Genomic DNA, 6,000 nt, shown 5'->3' with positions numbered 1-6,000 from the left:
TTGTTAAAAACCGTAAATTATTGTCAACGTCACGCTCCTTTGATGCTTTCAGAAAGACATTTGTCAAAAATCGAAATCCCTTTAAGTTTTTGTAAACTATACTTTCAGACGAATCAATTGGTACTCCATTTGTGTGGTTAGAATTCTTTCTTTCTTTTATTTTGGGTTTGCTGTCTATTATTTAGAAAGGAAATGCGTTATTGAATTAGAAACACGTATCATTAGTCAAAAACCAGCGTGAATCTTTTGATCAACCTCATATGGTGCTATTGGTTCTACTGTTTAGTAGAATGTATCTATTGTCAGCTTAGGAAGTGGTGATGGCTTCGTTGAACAAAAAGTAAAGGCGAGAAATCCATTCCGAGTATTCAGCAACGAATTTTACTTTTATCATTTAAAGCTTATGCAACATAAAAACTAAGCTAATTACAGTGCATACTTTTTATTTGATCTGTGACGAGAACAGTTATTCCATTTGACATTGAATGAAATGAAGTATACCGTAGGACTTGAATCAACTTTTCATCCAGTTTCTGTGACAGAAATTTAATTTCCTTTTTTCTCCGTGATGTCATGAAGTCAGAATCAGCTTTAAAATTGTATTGGAAGCCTTTTCTGTTGTTTGGTCTGAAATTGTGTTTTCGGTCTGAAATTGTGGTCATCTTGATATCTGAGTCATTAGTTTGAGTTTCCTTCATGACTTTCTTATAGAGAAAATAAATTTTGATGTACTCTGTTTTTTAGAATAAAATTCATGATATTCTAAAAACAGAAGCTTTGAATTATGCCTATAAATGTATATAAACACTGTCATGTTAGTTAAAAACACACAGACACTTCGTCTATCTGATTATTTTCTTTCCTTTGTGATAGTTCCTTTCATAGATGATTGCCTGGAGTTTAGTAATGAAAGGCGTGTTCCTTTGACTACAAAGAACTTGAGCTGCTTGGCTTGCTGGAGCCACTGTGTTCTTTCGGAAACGAAGGAAATACAAATGACTGCTGTACATCGCTTTCATTAAACGACTGCACATAAATACAACCGTGGCCAAAGGATAAGTAATTAAAAATAACATGACTTAGAATGGAAAAGAAAAAAAAATGAATGAAAAGAGAGGGTTAAGATAAACGTAGTTAAAATCATCATCAACTTTTGATTATTATCGAACTCTTAATAATTTGTTAAGTAGAAACAAAAATAAACATACACAGGTAATGTGCATTTTTTATTTAGTATTATCATGGATTTTATGTAATAGAATAGCTATGTGCCATTTTTTTTCTCATTTGGAGAAGCCTGGGTTCAAATCCTGTTCTGTAGAAACTCTTAAAGATTTCGTCAATCGAATGTTTTCGTCAGTCTGCACATCATGCAGTCATCCTTTGAAAGCACAAAGGCATGATGCAGAAGTATTTGGCGTCCTGTAATACGATTTTGAAATCATCTTGCACGACGATGAAAGGATCTAGCAATATGAAATACTGGAGTACCTCCCATCCTCCTTCTTCGGCCATGAGCCCTTATAGATTTGTTTTGTTGTAAACGTGAAGGGCCTCTTAAGGCTCAACGCTTTCGGACAACACAAGGTATAGTGGAAGCAGCGAGTTGCTCTTCCACTCCTCAACAAAACCAGACTACTGATGGTAATCTGGAGATTACGTTTAATATGTAACTATCAGATACTTGCAAATAAAACTCGCTCTTTTTTTCTTAAAGACATGTTTCTCTATTTTATGAATAACTCTCTTATACAGTTGAAATAACCTTTTTATTAATAAGTGCAGTGTGAGACAGACAATGTTAAATGGATTTGAAGAGTCGTGATAGATATGTGAAGGAGGAGAGAAAGGTTCCTGTGAATCCACGATGCTTGCAAGTGTAACTGATGGTAGCTTATTCACAATTCATTAGTTCACCTCGAATATCGCGTTTGCAGGTGTTCATCTTCTCACGCGGTGACATCAGTAATAACTAATTGACATAAGTGACTTCCGAAATACTCGTATGCATTACACCACGCTGCTCAGTCGATATATAGTTAATTGCCGCCCGTAGTCTTTTTCTCTTATAACGCTCTGTGATACCTGATGAGAGTGAAAAAAGGTGTTGTGTCAAAAACTTTATATTTAGCATTTATCAACTGCAAAGACATGTAACAAGCTGCATTGTCATGAACGGATCGATATGCGGCAGTTTGTGAGAAAGCCCCGTATTCTTCGCCCCCCTTTAAAAAGCGATCTTTAGGTTTGATCTCGTTTATGATCTCAATTATGATAGCCAGTTTGTGCAGGAAGAGTAAGGAGCAATCGGATGAGAATATGATTAAATAATGATTGAAAAGATGAGAGCGAATGAATATTGAGTGTTTTCAACGATTCTGTGAACCTGTATTCGCTATTTTCTGCCATGGATCCAATGAGTACACTGGTTGCAAGATTACAAGCATTCTAAGCACTCAGTTCCGCTTTCGGATGTCAGAGATTCGTGATTTTCGTTCTACCTCATGGGGGAAGTCGGAAGGGAGCAGGTTGGCTCAGACAATGAAGCAGTTTCGTTGTACATTATTGATTAAGACGATTTGGAGGCAGATACATCTACATACGGAGATGCTCCTCCCCATCCTCTGTCTTCCCTACAGGATACGGAGCTTCACCATTCAGTGTAAACAACTTGTTTGACGCCATCTTATCGATCTCCCGAATCATGTGTATGTCGCCCGTAAGTAACCACGAGCCTGCAAACTCCAACTAAAGGGGGGGGGGAGTTGCAACTGCGCGTTCAGGCAACACTGCGAATCACCTAGACACAGGAATTAAATAGACATACTACATTTAGCTATCGGGTACACACTGCGCATGATCTCGGAGGTAATGCCATGCAGCTCAAACGCGCACTTGGCGTTTCTCCAGCTGCCATAGTAACGCTCTAACAGGATCGCCTGGTAGTCGCTGTTTGGGTGGGCAGTGCACACACATGCCTAACGAGCTGATAGGTACCTTTATCTATTGCTGCCGGGCCCTCTAACCGGCCCTACTGATAGCGATGTTAGTAGTCCTGTGATCGCCGCATGCTGACGACCCATGCTTCGCTCTGATACGGAAGGGGGAGGCGGATCGCATTTTTTTGTGGGGGAAAAAGACCTTACTTCTGTGGTTTCCATAGTGTGGTTGTGCCGATGGTGTTCTGCGCAGCTCGTGGTTGTATAGCTTGCGTGGTGTTTGATCCCAATCATCTCTAGCTGTCTCTCGGATTCCTAAAGTGGTCAAAAAGAAGAAGAAAAGAAAAAAAAAACTGTTGGCGGCGGAGGGAGAATTGGGTAAGCACCCTTTTAAGTTCCTTGAGGTTGCAACTATGCTTAGCGCATGCCTATTCATGTATTTTTGAATGACTCGGCACTACTGCGCCGTGGGTAGGGGAGGAGAAGGGGGAGGAAGAATTAAGTTCATTTGATGACAAAGGGGTTTAATTTTCACCAGCTGAATCAAAAGACGCTTTCCAACTGACTGTATTTGTGACGTCACACACGCGTGATAGTGATGCCACGTATGCTCACAGATTTTAATAGTATTCAACAGAGATTATGCTTAAATGAATCTGATTCAATATGATAGAGTAATCAATTCAAATTCCCTTAAACAAATTTTCTGATATAAAGAAGCCACCCGTGCTTCTGCCTCTTCGGAAACATCCATACTCGGCCCTAATTTAGGATTCATTAATGAATTTAATGTTTCTCTGCGTCCTTTATTTTATTTTTCAATTGAAAGGAAGCGTAAGGAGTTATAATCATCTGGATGTAATGTTAATAATCTAAGAATAACACGCTTTTTCAATGAAAGGAGAACACTAACACAGCTAGAAGACAGTTTACCTTCTGAACCACCCTTTGTATAGGATTGCTTAAAATATCTAAAAAGTCCACAGCTTTTAGAAAAAAATTTAATTGCATTGCACATTGGGTTCCAATCCCTCATACGAACTGGATCTCCAATGGATTTCTGACTTCAAGTTTCATTTGTGGCGAAAGCCTCGCGGTTCTTATCTTGGATGTCGAGTGATATGTACAGGAAGTTTTTGAAATGGTTGAAAATTCCCAAAGGTAATTTATAGATATTGGTGCAAAAAGTTTTTATAAAAATTATAAATTAGAAAGGATTCAGAGGGGGAGGGCTACCCTATTTTTCCTGCTGAAACAGACTGGATGCATTGATAATTTAAACCGCTTCTATCAAATCTACAAGAACATGCGTAGTAATTTTACAAAATTAAAATAAATGCTCTTATTTTAATTTTGAGAAATAAAAATAAAATTAAAATATTTGCTCTGTCTCCTGATAGAAACAAATGCTGAAGAAATTATGCCTTTCATTGGACAATAAGGAGATCATTATTAAACGTATGGTAAGCATGGTAAGTCCTTAAACCAACTAATTTCACTTCTTCACGAAATGAATGCAAAGATTCTAATATGAAATTATACTCGCTCGTAAAAAAAGTTCCTTAACTGTATCTGCATGCTCATTAGTTGAATAATTCTAAAAATATATTAGAAGGTACGAGAAGGCTTAATATGAAGTGGTATCTTTTCGTTTTATCTCATTTTCTTCCGTCCGTGAATGTGTATAAAAGGCCATCATTGATAACGATTGAAAAGTACATTGAACTTTCCAGTTCAACTAATTTATTCCTCTAATTTTACATTTATCTCGATTTTATCAGTGCTACCATTCCACTATACATCCTTTATTGGTTTCAGTTTCATTTAAATCTCTCGAAAGAATATCTTTTCTGATATTTTTTTGACTGGCATTAACAAGCACCTTTAGGGAAAGCGTGCTCTTTGGGTGGTGTAAGTGGACGCAGGTATGAATCGGTAGGTTGCGACCAAAATGAATGGTCCATTATCAATTGTGATTTTGGAACATTGACTGTCCTAAAGCAGAGATTTTACATTGAAGTTATAAACAAAGATTTTGTTTATCCAATAGTTGCTGTGTCTGTTGTCTTTTCTGTTTGGAGTTAGATGCATGGTTAGGGAAATTTCTAGACATGGGTTAAACACGCCAAAACACAATTCACTGCTAATATCGCACTGGTTTCTCATTGGATTATTATGTGTGGGTTGTTTAATCTTTAATTTACTCAGAACCAACTTTCTGCTTGATCGGTCCAATGAGCAAGTCTCATCGTCATATCCGTTCCTACCTCTTCGACAAATAACAGGCTAAGAGCAAAATCACGTGACTAAAAGGGTTAAAAAAAAAGAACCAAAAACAGATCTGTGGTTAGTATGCTAAACACCATGCGTTTGACATTGAAATATTAATTCATGCTTTTGCACCAAAAGTGTAGCCATGGTAATGGTAGAGGGCGCGCATGTTTGTCCTTGATACAGACAACAGACATTCGTTACTGCGGCTTCTCCTTATCAAAAAAGAGTATGGGATGATGTAATACCTTTAATTCGCGAAGAGATGCATTCTGGGAAGTGAAACACTATTCGATTACAATTGCAAGGTCTTTAGTGTTACCTTTATAACTTTGGAACACGTTCGATCAATTAAAATCCAATATATCTTGGTTTTCCAAGGTGTATGGTAATGCCTCAAGAAAAGCACACTATTTATATCATTTTATTAATTAAATTTATAATTTTATTAATAAAATGATAAGTATAAATGCAACTATAATGATTATGTTATATTTATACACAAAATTAATTTTAATTTTTAATTTTTTGTCTTATCTTCCTTTGTATTATACAGAGAGAGAGAGAGAGAGAGAGAGATGTTTGTACATTTTAACCTCATGCTAACTGCTTTTCTTGAGCACGTAAGAGTGCAGTAATCAGAGTTGCGTGTTATTTCGAAACTTGTTTACTAGTGGGATACAATCCCCGTTTCTTTATAAGAGACTAATTACCAAAGCACGCATACAAACGTGCACCACAATAGCATGCTACTGTTCACTCACTTTTGCGCATATTTTGAATAATTTGT

General features: G+C 37.0%; 1 protein-coding gene across 3 annotated transcripts in view; it reads left to right on the top strand.

Annotated features, from left to right (window-relative positions):
• The first annotated feature begins 2,903 nt into the window (after positions 1 to 2,903).
• Positions 2,904 to 6,000, top strand: part of LOC150080204 (glutamate-gated chloride channel-like) — a 240,794-nt gene continuing 237,697 nt past the window's right edge. The window contains exon 1 of one of the 3 annotated variants that reach the window (XM_090381055.1): positions 2,904 to 3,317. The gene's annotated coding sequence lies outside the window, so the exon portion shown is untranslated. Of the gene's footprint in view, positions 3,318 to 4,084; positions 4,101 to 6,000 lie in introns of those variants that run through there. The other 2 variants (XM_090381057.1, XM_090381056.1) reach the window with 2 other exon arrangements.

The sequence above is a fragment of the Mastigoproctus giganteus genome, chromosome 9 (genome assembly GCF_048544385.1).
Source record: "Mastigoproctus giganteus isolate SK-2022 chromosome 9, ASM4854438v1, whole genome shotgun sequence".
Taxonomy (NCBI): Eukaryota; Metazoa; Arthropoda; class Arachnida; order Uropygi; family Thelyphonidae; genus Mastigoproctus; species Mastigoproctus giganteus.
This window is presented reverse-complemented; position numbering and strand designations above follow the sequence as displayed.